Source organism: Schistocerca gregaria, chromosome 3 (assembly GCF_023897955.1).
Source record: "Schistocerca gregaria isolate iqSchGreg1 chromosome 3, iqSchGreg1.2, whole genome shotgun sequence".
NCBI lineage: Eukaryota > Metazoa > Arthropoda > Insecta > Orthoptera > Acrididae > Schistocerca > Schistocerca gregaria.
This window is the reverse complement of record NC_064922.1, coordinates 379,332,803-379,345,444: the sequence shown is the minus strand read 5'-3', so window position 1 is coordinate 379,345,444 and position 12,642 is coordinate 379,332,803.

Genomic DNA, 12,642 nt, shown 5'->3' with positions numbered 1-12,642 from the left:
TAGGATTCGATACTTTGTAGAACATCTCCCCTAGTACCAGTCGAATGCATTTTTACGGTCACAGAGTACCAGTGCTATAGGTTCCTTGTCTTCAGATGTAGTTGAAAAATGTGATTGCATAAGCTGATATGGCCGTAAATAGTCATCTGTCACGGTGCTAAATATGTGTGTTTACTGCAACTCAGTTGGCTTAGAAGCATTCCGATTGGACTTTTTCCAGGAAAATAGATAGAAAAATGGAGGGAAAACTGACGTGAGGAAGGGAAGATAGAGGGACGCGGTTTAATAGTGCGGTATGCTGACATCATGAGTTTATCCTTGGATGTAGACAACGATCAAGGGCGAAACTGGGTAAAGAATTAATAAAGACTTCTTCCCATGGCGTCAAATCGACATTGTTCTCAACCCATGTCCCCAAATCAGCACACACTTCCTTTTTCAGGGATAGGCTACAACTGTATCTCACTCTGTTCCCAACGATTGCTTGCCTGTAATGTGTTTTGACTGTTATAACCACGGTCTGATTTCTGTACAAGTTGTATACTGGTGTGTAAAACGTAAGGACGAAAGCAACTTTCACACAATGCATCACTGATATGTTACATTGCTCCATGTAACTTGGACCATACACAGATGGTATTGCTAGAGTATAGTCAATAAAATTCTTCTGGGATGCTGACCGCATTATCAATATAAAAAATTATCCGACGTTTCGGCCACTGTTGCAAGTGACCTTCCTTAGGGCTTTAGGTTGAGCTGACTACAGAATAAGACAGACTTTGGACATTGTACAAGGGTCACTCCAAAAGAAATGCACACTATTTTTTTTTTAAATCCATCTTTTATTCTACATGTTTGAAAGTTTTACAGTGTGTAGATACATCTTTTTGGAACAATATTTTCATTTCTATACATAATTTCCATCCCTCTCAACTGCCTTACGCCATCTTGGAACCAGCATCTGTATATCCTCATGGTAAAATTCTGGACCAGCCTGTTGGAGCCACTGTTTGGCAGCGTGCGCAAGGAAGTCATCATCTTCAAACCTTGTTCCACGAAGAGAGTCTTTGTTTCCCAAAGAGATGATAGTCACATGGAGCCAGGTCAGGACTGTAAGGAGGGAGTTTCAGTGTTGTCCATCCGAGTTTTGTGATCGCTTCCATGGTTTTTGACTGACATGTGGCCGTGCATTGTCGTGCAGCAGCAAAACATCCTGCTTTTGCCGATGTGGTCGGACACGACTCAGTCGAGCTTGAAGTTTCTTCAGTGTCGTCAAATATGCATCAGAATTTATGGTGGTTCCACTTGGTATGATGTCCACAAGCAAGAGTCCTTCGAAATTGAAAAAACCGAAGTCCTTACTTTTCCAGCAGAAGGTTCGGTTTTGAATTTTTTTTTCCTTGGGTGAATTTGCATGATGGCACTCCACTGACTGCCTCTTCGTCTCTGGTGAAAAATGATGGTGCCATGTTTCATCACCTGTGACAATTCGTCCAAGGAATTCGTCTCCACCATTCTCGTACTGTTCCAAAAGTTTGCTGCATACCGTTTTCTTATTTCTTTGTGAGCCACTGTCAACATCCTGGGAACCCACCTGGCACAAACCTTTTTTAACGCCAACACTTTCAGTATTCTGCAAACACTTCGTTTGCCCTATCCCCACGTAGCGTGACAATTCGTTCACTGTGATGCGTCTGTCAGTAGTCACCAATTCGTTAACTCTCTGCACATTATTTGGAGTGTGTGCAATATGAGGCCTGCCGCTGCGAGGGCAATCCTCAATGCTGCCGTGCACGCTTTCATCACGTAATCTGCTTGCCCACCGACTAACTGTACTGGGATGACAGCAGCATCTCCGTACACTTTTTAAACCTCTTGTGGATGTTTCTCACCGTCTCGTTTTTACAGCACAGGAATTCTATGACAGCACGTTGCTTCTGACGAATGGCAAGTGTAGCTGCCATCTTGAAGACATGCAGTGATGGCGCCACTCATGGGAACAGGCTGAACTAAGTTTGAAAACAAGCGGGAAGAATGTACCGACACACTGTAAAACTTTCACACATGCAGCATGAAAACTGTATTTTTACAAAAATAGTGTGCATTTCTTTTGGAGTGACCCTCGTATAATAGCCGAGGAAGCTGTTTACGTAATTTGATAGGGTACTTGAGGACAGGAGGATGAGGGGTCATAGGCATTCTTTATTCGTCTATATATGCTCATTGTCATTGGTCGATAAAGCAGTGTTTGATTGGTGTTTCCATTATTTTTTTGCCATTGGTGGAAACAGGCGAACTAGAAACTGGCGGTAGCTAAGACGCAGCGCTGTTTACTTGTTGCCAGGTGCAGGCTGCGGCGTGCTTGTGCCCTGTGTGCGTACAACCAACGCTGTCTCCCGCGCGCCTATGTGCGTTGCTTTGTGCGCGCTGTCCTCCCGTGTCTTTGTCACTGCTGGCAGCCGGAAGCCTCTACCAGTCCTCTCCATTCATGTTGGCGGGTCGTTTGGCTATTTATATCGTCTCTCTAATTTTCCCTCTCAGTGTAAATGGTTGTTTCGCCAGTACGCGGGCTTGGTGCCAATGGTTAAGCCAAGAATATGATGGATAAAACTAGGACGACAAAAGATTAAGGCAATAGGGAAGAGCACAAGGAAGCTCAGATGTGGGCAAAATTCTCCGCCTAGACGGCATCGAGCTAGTCTTTCGGTGCAATAACAAAATAAAAGATGTTCGAGGCCGAACGAAAGATTGCGGTCGACAAGCTAAATACCGCAGGAGTCTGCGAAATCGTTTGCGAACGTGAACTGGTGTGTGTAGGCGAGCAGGGGCGGCCGCTCAGCACACGAATTGCAAAGCATGAAAGATATATCTGTCTGGGACGAAGCACAGGTCAGCGGAGGTGTAACACCTGGATGAGCGCGATATAGAGAGAAGCCGGCATACTGGTGAAAGAGCCACTTACATTGCAGAGGAAGGTTAGTGAGGCGATAGAAACAGCGAAGCGACCCGCCAACATGAATGGAAAGGACGGGTATAGTTTTCCGGCATCCCGGCTGCCAGCAGTGACGAAGTTGTGGGAGGACAGCGCGCAAAGCAACTCACGCAGGCGCGCCGGAGACCGCGGTGGCCGTACTTAACACAGAGCGCAGGCACGCCGCAGGCCGCACCCGGCAACAAGTAAACAGCGCCAAGTCAGAGCTACTGCCCGTTTCTAATTCGCCTGTTTCCATCAATGGCAAGAAATAATGCAAACACCAATCAAGCATGTCATTATCCACCAATGACAGGGTATAATGTAAAGGCCAATAGAAAACGCCTAACGCCCATCCTCCTATCCTCAAGTATTCTACCAAATTATGCAAACAGCTTCCTTTGCTACTATATAAGGTCTAAAGTCTCTCTCATTCCAAACCCCTTCCTTCCGTCTCCGCGATTTTTATCTCACTATCTACGGTCGTCCTATCAACCTCACCTCCATCCTCAAGTACCTTGGCGTCACCCTTGACCGTCGCCACTCCTGGACCCCCCATGTCTGGACGATCCAAGGCAAGGCACGCTCCCGACTCCGCCTCATCAAGCTCCTTTCTGGCCGCACATGAGGTCTGGACCCCTCCATCGTCCTCCACACCTATAAATCCCTCATCCGTCCTATCCTATGCTATACCTATCCGCCGGCCGGTGTGGCCGAGCGGTTCTAGGCGCTACAGTCTGGAACCGCGCGACCGCTACTGTCGCAGGTTCGAATCCTGCCTCGGGCATGGTTGTGTGTGATGTCCTTAGGTTAGTTAGGTTTAAGTAGTTCTAAGTTCTAGGGGACTGATGACCTCAGAAGTTGTCCCATAGTGCTCAGAGCCATTTGAACCATAACCCATCCCACCTGGATGGTATCAACATGACAATAAAGAAAAAAAAATCTGATTCCAAAATCAGTTCAGCACAAAGCCTTGAGGAAGTCTACTTGCGACAGTGACCGATACGTCGGACAATTTTATACATTGACAATGCAGTCAACAGCCCAGAAGAATTTTATCCACGGTGACAACGGCAGCGGAAGACTACGCTTACATGTGCTACAGAATAGCACAGAAGGAAACTGAAATAATTGCGCAATATGGCGAACAGAAATGACACTTTCATTCGAAGACAATAATTACACTGAAATCGTCGCTATTCGTGATGGTCCCCTAGAGGACATTACAAACGGCGGGACTTGGTTCTTAATAATCACGATGGACGGCAATGCATGCTTCGCAACCTGCTCCCACTCTGGCCACAAGTTTGATACGAAGCTTTTGCAGTAGGGCGTTCCATTCCTCAGCCAGAGTTTGGCAACTTCTGGATATGCACATGCCGCAATACGTCTTCCTTACGGACACCACTCGTGCTCGATTGGATTTACAGTGAGTCCAAAAAGTATTCGTCTAGTTGTAATTTTTTTAAGAAACTAAGGAAGGGAACATAAAATATGAACACCAAGTCATATGAATCGAACCTTGGTAAGTCATTTTTACTGATGGACAAGGAAATAAACACATCCATAGCGATAACAAATTTGAGAAAGTGGAGTATTTATTCAAGGGCTACTTCAAAAAATAATGCTCCACTCACTTTTTTTTAAAAATTTACATTCTGAAAGTATGATTTCAGTTCCAAAAATAATATTTAGTGGGGTTTCCCTTTGCATCTATTACTGCTTGTAGACGTCTGGGCATCGACTTGACCAAGACTGCCGTCAGAGAGGCTGTAATTTTGTCCCATTCATCTTGAAATGCTTCTTTCATGGCCTCTCTTGTTAGAAATGGGTCTTCTCTTGATGCTATCTTCCAGTACTTTCCAAAGGTGTTCAATAGGATTAATGTCTGGGCTCTGGGGAGGGGTGTTAAGTTGTTCTGGGGAACTGTACAAGAGCCACAGCCTTGTGTTTAGAGCCGTATGCTTTGGGTCGTTATCTTGTTGAAAAATGTAATTTTCTTACAAACCTAATTTTTCAGCGCTGGGATTCAGATGGTCCTTTAAAATGTTGATATACATATGGTGATCCATTGCACATTCTATGAAATGTAATTTTCCAGCACCAGTAGCACTCATATGGCCCCACACCATCAGGGAGCCACCACTGTGTTTAACCGTTGGCACAATATTGCGTGGCAACGTCTCCACATTCTTCTTACGCCACGCCATTCGCCTGCCATCCTACCCGAATACATTATACACTCCTGGAAATGGAAAAAAGAACACATTGACACCGGTGTGTCAGACCCACCATACTTGCTCCGGACACTGCGAGAGGGCTATACAAGCAATGATCACACGCACGGCACAGCGGACACACCAGGAACCGCGCTGTTGGCCGTCGAATGGCTCTAGCTGCGCAGCATTTGTGCACCGCCGCCGTCAGTGTCAGCCAGTTTGCCGTGGCATACGGAGCTCCATCGCAGTCTTAAACACTGGTAGCATGCCGCGACAGCGTGGACGTGAACCGTATGTGCAGTTGACGGACTTTGAGCGAGGGCGTATAGTGGCCATGCGGGAGACCGGGTGGACGTACCGCCGAATTGCTCAACACGTGGGGCGTGAGGTCTCCACAGTACATCGATGTTGTCACCAGTGGTCGGCGGAAGGTGCACGTGCCCGTCGACCTGGGACCGGACCGCAGCGACGCACCGATGCACGCCAAGACCGTAGGATCCTACGCAGTGCCGTAAGGGACCGCACCGCCACTTCCCAGCAAATTAGGGACACTGTTGCTCCTGGGGTATCGGCGAGGACCATTCGCAACCGTCTCCATGAAGCTGGGCTACGGTCCCGCACACCGTTAGGCCGTCTTCCGCTCACGCCCCAACATCGTGCAGCCCGCCTCCAGTGATGTCGCGACAGGCGTGAATGGAGGGACGAATGGAGACGTGTCGTCTTCAGCGATGAGAGTCGCTTCTGCCTTGGTGCCAATGATGGTCGTATGCGTGTTTGGCGCCGTGCAGGTGAGCGCCACAATCAGGACTGCATACGACCGAGGCACACAGGGCCAACACCCGGCATCATGGTGTGGGGAGCGATCTACACTGGCTGTACACCTCTGGTGATCGTCGAGGGGACACTGAATAGTGCACCGTACATCCAAACCGTCATCGAACCCATCGTTCTACCATTCCTAGACCGGCAAGGGAACTTGCTGTTCCAACAGGACAATGCACGTCCGCATGTATCCCGTGCCACCCAACGTGCTCTAGAAAGTGTAAGTCAACTACCCTGGCCAGCAAGATCTCCGGATCTGTCCCCCATTGAGCATGTTTGGGACTGGATGAAGCGTCGTCTCACGCGGTCTGCACGTCCAGCACGAACGCTGGTCCAACTGAGGCGCCAGGTGGAAATGGCATGGCAAGCCGTTCCACAGGACTACATCCAGCATCTCTACGATCGCCTCCATGGGAGAATATCAGCCTGCATTGCTGCGAAAGGTGGATATACACTGTACTAGTGCCGACATTGTGTATGTTCTGTTGCCTGTGTCTATGTGCCTGTGGTTCTGTCAGTGTGATCATGTGATGTATCTGACCCCAGGAATGTGTCAATAAAGTTTCCCCTTCCTGGGACAATGAATTCACGGTGTTCTTATTTCAATTTCCAGGAGTGTATTTAGTCTCCTCAGAAAATATTACTCTATTCCAGAACTCTTCCTTTTTGAATCTATGTTCCATTGCAAAATGAAAACTCTTCTTTCGATTCTGTTCACTGACCCAAAATTTCTTGCGCGCTGCCTGGCCGTGATACACATACGTTTTGAAGGTATTTCTGATTGTGTTGGCACATACCTTTTTTCATCTAGACTCTAATACCCTAGATAACTTAGGAGCACTGATTTTAGGTTTCTTCTTCATTTCCCTCATGATAAATCTGTATCAGTCAAAGTGTGAGGACTTCCGGTACGTGGTTGGTTTCTTAATGGTTTTGTTGCGCAAAATCGATCTATTACCGACTGAACGGTCGATCTAGGTCTACTGGCTACTTTAGCAATGTCGTAAGAATATTTGCACTCATAATGTAAGCGCAGAATAAGTTTCCTTTCGATCAGCATCGTCTCACTACCCTTACGGCCCATGGCGCTAATTGCACTGTATCGGCGCCGTTCAGAACCACAACAGGCGATAGAGTGGGGCCGCGCACGGGTGACTGCAGTGTGTGCTGTGGGTCAGCGTTATAGTTTAATCACAGCGCGCAGAATTTCGGCATGTTCAGATCGTGGACGAATACTTTATTAACTAGCTCTTGAATTACATTTTCTATTTTGTTAACCTTGCTATCGATTTGGATGCATTACTGTCCTTGCTTTTCAACATAAATGACCTACCGAGGTACTTCTTACATGACTGGCTCTTTACATTTTTTATTAAATTTCTTTATTCACAAAACGTTTATAATTATACATTCTTAACCCAATTCCTTATGTGATTAGTGGGTCCTAAAACTTTATACAAAACAATGATTGCAGCTAATTACAGTTTTATTAAGTGGTCTACAGCCAGAACAAATTAATAATGGGTAACTCATTTATTATTAATATTCTCTTTAGAAAACCTGCCTGTAACTAGTCTATACTGCCTGCAAGGGATACAAACGCCCACTGCTCTGCAATCTTTCCGGGTGTGACCATCTTCACCACACTTGGAGCACGCCGACCTCCTGGTGCAGTGTCTCAGAATGTGATCCAAGTCACCACATTTGTGGCAATGAGGTACCACGAGATAATCCCTTGCGTTGACCGCATGAAAACCTACGTATAATCTGCCCATTGTCATAACGTTTCTCCACACTGGTGCGGTAACCTCGGCAACGCGATGAACAACATCACGGCCCCGAGGCCCCGTTTTGAATCTCAACTTGAAACAATTTTTAAACTCCTCATCATTCATGTCTTCAAAGTTCTGTCCCCTTATCGTTTCATATAGTTCCTCATTTGTCATTACCGTAGGAACGTCATATAGAATGATTAGGGGGTTTCTTTTTATAGGTGGCTCACACTTGACCACTGAATTCAACTTTTGATTGTTTAGCAATTTTTCCTTGTTCTCCTCGATGGCAGCTTCTACAATCACCGAGTTTCTGCTTGGTTTAACCCTGTTGATTTTAACTTTGTCTTTTACAGGATCAATAGTGGTTGTCAGAAGTTCTTGAATCTTTCTAACGCTCGTGTCTTGGCCAGGCAGGGTCCTAAGGAAGACCGCCGTGTCTGGCCGCTTGGTAACTTCTGCAATTGTATCTTTCGTGGGTTGTGGCTTGATTGGCGCTTGTGCAGCCACTCCCGCCCAGGTCTTAGTTGGTTGCCTCCTCAATCCATAATTCTCATTTTCCAATTCCTCGACGCGGCCTTCAAGTTTAGCATTGGCAATAGCCCATGCAGCCAACTCATTTTTAATGATAGACAAAGCCGCTTGACTTATCTTTATCGTTTTTGATATTTTGCTCCAAGAGCATCGTAATAGATTTTTTTAAAATCTTTATTCTTCAATATATATGATAGATAACAACCCACCACCTTATGCAATTAGTGGGTCCTAATTGATACAATTCAAGTATTAATACTACAGTTTACTCTACGTTAGTTATTTTGCTCTCACTATGAGCACTACTGTTATGTCTTTACTATGTTAGTTTATTCTACTTCTGCTAATCTACTTCTACCTGCAGCGTTACAGACGTGCCAGCGTCGTATGAACCTATGATGTTGGCCATGTTCACCGAGTTAATCCCGGTGAACGTGCCCCTGTCACCGGGCTGACCAGAGTTGTTGATCGCTGCAGTACTATGCTAATGTTGGTATCCTAGCTTATCCTACATCAAACCTAACTGAACCTAGTGTCAGAATCGGTGAGTGTCTAGATCGGTAGTTGGGCGCACCCTCCCCTAATCCCAGACATGGCGGATTCCATCCGTGAGGCGGCTGGACAAGTCCACGCCTCGGCGGGAACAGGACAGGTGCGCGGAGTCAGATTGGTTGCGATGACATCTTAGTCGTTGTTCCTAAGAAATTCCTTTATCACTTTAAGTGAGATCTCATTTGCTAATTTGTTCAGGATTGAGAAATGGTATCGTAATAGATTTTGTATACATTTCTTTTCATGTTACAAAGACTTTCTTTTCTAAAAGATATGCAGCTAGACGAATATTTTTTGGACTCACTGTAAGTCGCGGGAACGGGCAGGCCCGTCCATTCGCCGAATATTCTCTCGTTGCAAGAGCTTTCCCATCTGAGCGGTTCGATGCGACCGCATATTGTTATTCATAAAAATAAAGTCAGGGCAGAATGGCAGAATGGGTCCCTCAAGAGACACACATACTGAAAGAGTAGAGTGACACAATAAGGTTGAGCGGTGAGTGTACCGCCTTCAATGATTTGGAGGTCAGTAACGCCTGTGCAACAGTGTCTCCCCACACCACAAAACCTGGACCGCCAAAATGATCATCTTCGACAACGTTCCTGGGTGCATTCATATTCGCACATCTCGCCTTAAGTAGGTACGTAGTATTTGCCTCTGATTTCAGATGTTCGGAGTATCAACATAACAAGCCCAAGGGCACGTTAGTCTGTCATACAAACCTTTCCCCTGCTACTATTGAAAAGATTGTTACTCACCTTCAGTTACCAAAAGTTAGACTTCTCCAGAGACACTCCTCCGTCGTGATTACAATGATGATAATAATGATGATATTTGGTTTGTGGGCCGCTCAACTACGCGGTCATCAGCGCCCGCACAATGTCACAATTTTGACACAGTCCAGTTTTTCACAATCCAATCTAGCCACTGTCACGAATGATGATGATGAAATGATGAGGACAACACAGACACCCAGTCCCCGGGACTCGTCCCTCGTGATTGCATCTATGGTCTTAGAATGAAACAAGTCAACTCACCTCGGGAAGATCCATGGTTCGAGGTGGCGTGGAACAAATGTAGAGTACAATAAGGTTATTACCAATTCTCATTAAATATAGATGACTTTCGTGGTGAAAATGAAGTATTCAGTTTCCAGTTAACAGTATTTTTGAGCTAGGTTTTTGTGGTCACTTTCTATGCTGTAAGTGAATATTCAGTAATGTTAAAAACGATGATCATATAGTAATACTTGGTAACGAGAGGCAGAGTTGTAGCGAATTTCGTATTACGCTGGTTGACAATTCCACTTGCAATTAGAGTTTCTAATCGATACTTATCTCATTTACTGACGTCAATTTGCGTCTGAAATACAGGTTGCTTTAAAAGATACCTCTGAGTTCAAAAGACTTTATTTTCAACAACGAAAAAGATAGAAACTTGGGGTAAATTTTAGCTTACGCATCGCAACTAAAGGTTTGCTTTAGCGCCAGCTGTAAGCTGCGTGTTCTTGTGGTTGGTAGTAGATTCCTTCCTGGTGCACTTATTTTCTAGCCAGTATGCGTCGAGTTAAGGTGGCGATAACGCAGCAACAAAAGTACTTTTGCGTTCTCCGTTTCAACTGGTGCAATTCAGCTACATCTATATGTACATACATACTACGAAAACCGCCGTATGGTGCATGGCAGAGGGTACCTTGTAATACTAGCAGCTACTTCCTTTCTTGCTGCATTCACAAACAGAGGCCTAATTCCTCCTATCTTATCTTACGCGCAATTTACGTTGGTGGCGGTAGACCCGTTCTGCGGTCAGCTTGAAATGCCAGTTCTCTGAATTTATTCAGTAGTGTTCCTCGAAAAGAAGATCGCCTGCACTTCAGGTAAACCCATTACAGTTCAAAAATGTTAAAATGTGTGCGGATTCCTAAGGGACGAAACTGCTTAGGTCATCGGTCCCTAGACTTACACACTACTGAAACTAACTTAAACTAATTTATACTAAGAACAACACACAGACCCATGCCCGAGAGAGGACTCGAACTTCCGGCGGGAGGGGCCGCCTTACAGTTCCTGAATCATCTCCGTAATACCTGCGTGTTGATCGAACTTACCGGTAACAAACGTATCAGCCCGCCTCTGCGTTGCTTCTATGTCTTCTTTTAATGCGATCTGGCGCGGATCCCAAACACTTGAAGATTTCTCAAGAATGGGTGATACTAGTGCTCTATATGTGGTCTTCCTTACAGATGAACCACACTTTCCTAATATTTTCCCAGTAAACCGAAGTCGACCATTTTTACACCTCGACACCGTAGAATATTCCTTCGTGGATGCCGTCCAACCGGGAAATCGCGCATTCCGGAAGGTTGCAAGCTCCCTACCACAATCCTTACATCCTCGCTACATTTCGTATCGCTTTTCAACGGTACGCCAGGATATTTAAACGACTTGACTGTGCTCAGCAGGACACTGCTAATGCTGTTTTCAGACCTCAGGGGATTGTTTTTGCTATTCATATACATTACCTTACATTTTTCTACATTTAGAGCTAGCTGCCATCCATCACACCAACTAAAAATTTTGTCTAATCCGTCTTGTATCTTCGTACAGTCAGCCAACAACGACACCTTCCAGTACACCGCAGCATTATCAGCAAGGAAACGCAGATTGCTGCACACACTATCCGTCAGCTTATTTATGTATGTAGAGAATAAGAGCGGTCCTATCACACTTCCCTGGGGCGTTCTTGGTGATACTCTAACCACTGATGAACAACTGTGCGCGTAATTTTCGTCGACAGTAAGGCACTGCACCTCCTACAGCGTAAGAGTTGGTCGTGAAATACTACGTCAATGTGTCTCTCCTTCCAACAACTTTGCGTAAACTGAGACGTCGCACGGCAACAGCGTTGAATGCAGAACTCCAGACATGCTGTCAAATGTATGGGACGAACTTGACTATCGTCTGGATGTCTGTTGGCCGTTCTGTGTGGGGCATGCTTAACATTTGTGAAAGGCAAATTAAAACTTTCCTTCTAGTCGTAATTGTGAAACGTATCCCAAAAGTAGTAGGTGTATGCATATAAAAGATGTAACCTTATCACATCGCATGTTTCCGCTGAGACTATAAACAATGTAGTCCTACCTGTAAGCTAAAACTCATGCCAGGTTTTTATCTTCACTCCTATAAAAGATATAGTGTTGTGATATCAGATGGATCTTTCTGAAGCAGCCTGTCTTATTAAATGCGTAATAAGTTGTTCTTACGATGGTATTGTACTGTATGTTACCGGTGGCCTAGGAATGACGGAGGGGTTCCGTCCCTGCCGCAGTCGCAGTGGGCCACAACCCCACGACGACCACCGCAGTCGACTTCACCCCTCCCCATACCGACCCACTCTTTCAGGGTTACTGTGCGCTTCGGCCTCCGGTGGTCACCCCTCCCCCCCCCCCCCCCCCCCCCGTCCCCCCCCCCCCTCCTCCAACTGGGAACGCCTCACAGCAGACGAGTATGACCTGTAAGTTTGCTTGGTAGAGTAAAGGTGGTGTACGCGTACGTGGAGAACTTGTTTGCGCAGCAATCGCCGACGTAGTGTAGCTGAGGCGGAATAAGGGGAACCAGTCCGCATTCGCCGAGGCAGATGGAAAACCGCCTAAAAACCATCCACAGACTGGCCAGCTCACCGGACCTCGACACAAGTCCGCCGGGCGGATTCGTGGCAGGGACCAGGCGCTCCTTCCCAGCCCGGAAAGCCGTGCGTTAGACCGCACGGCTAA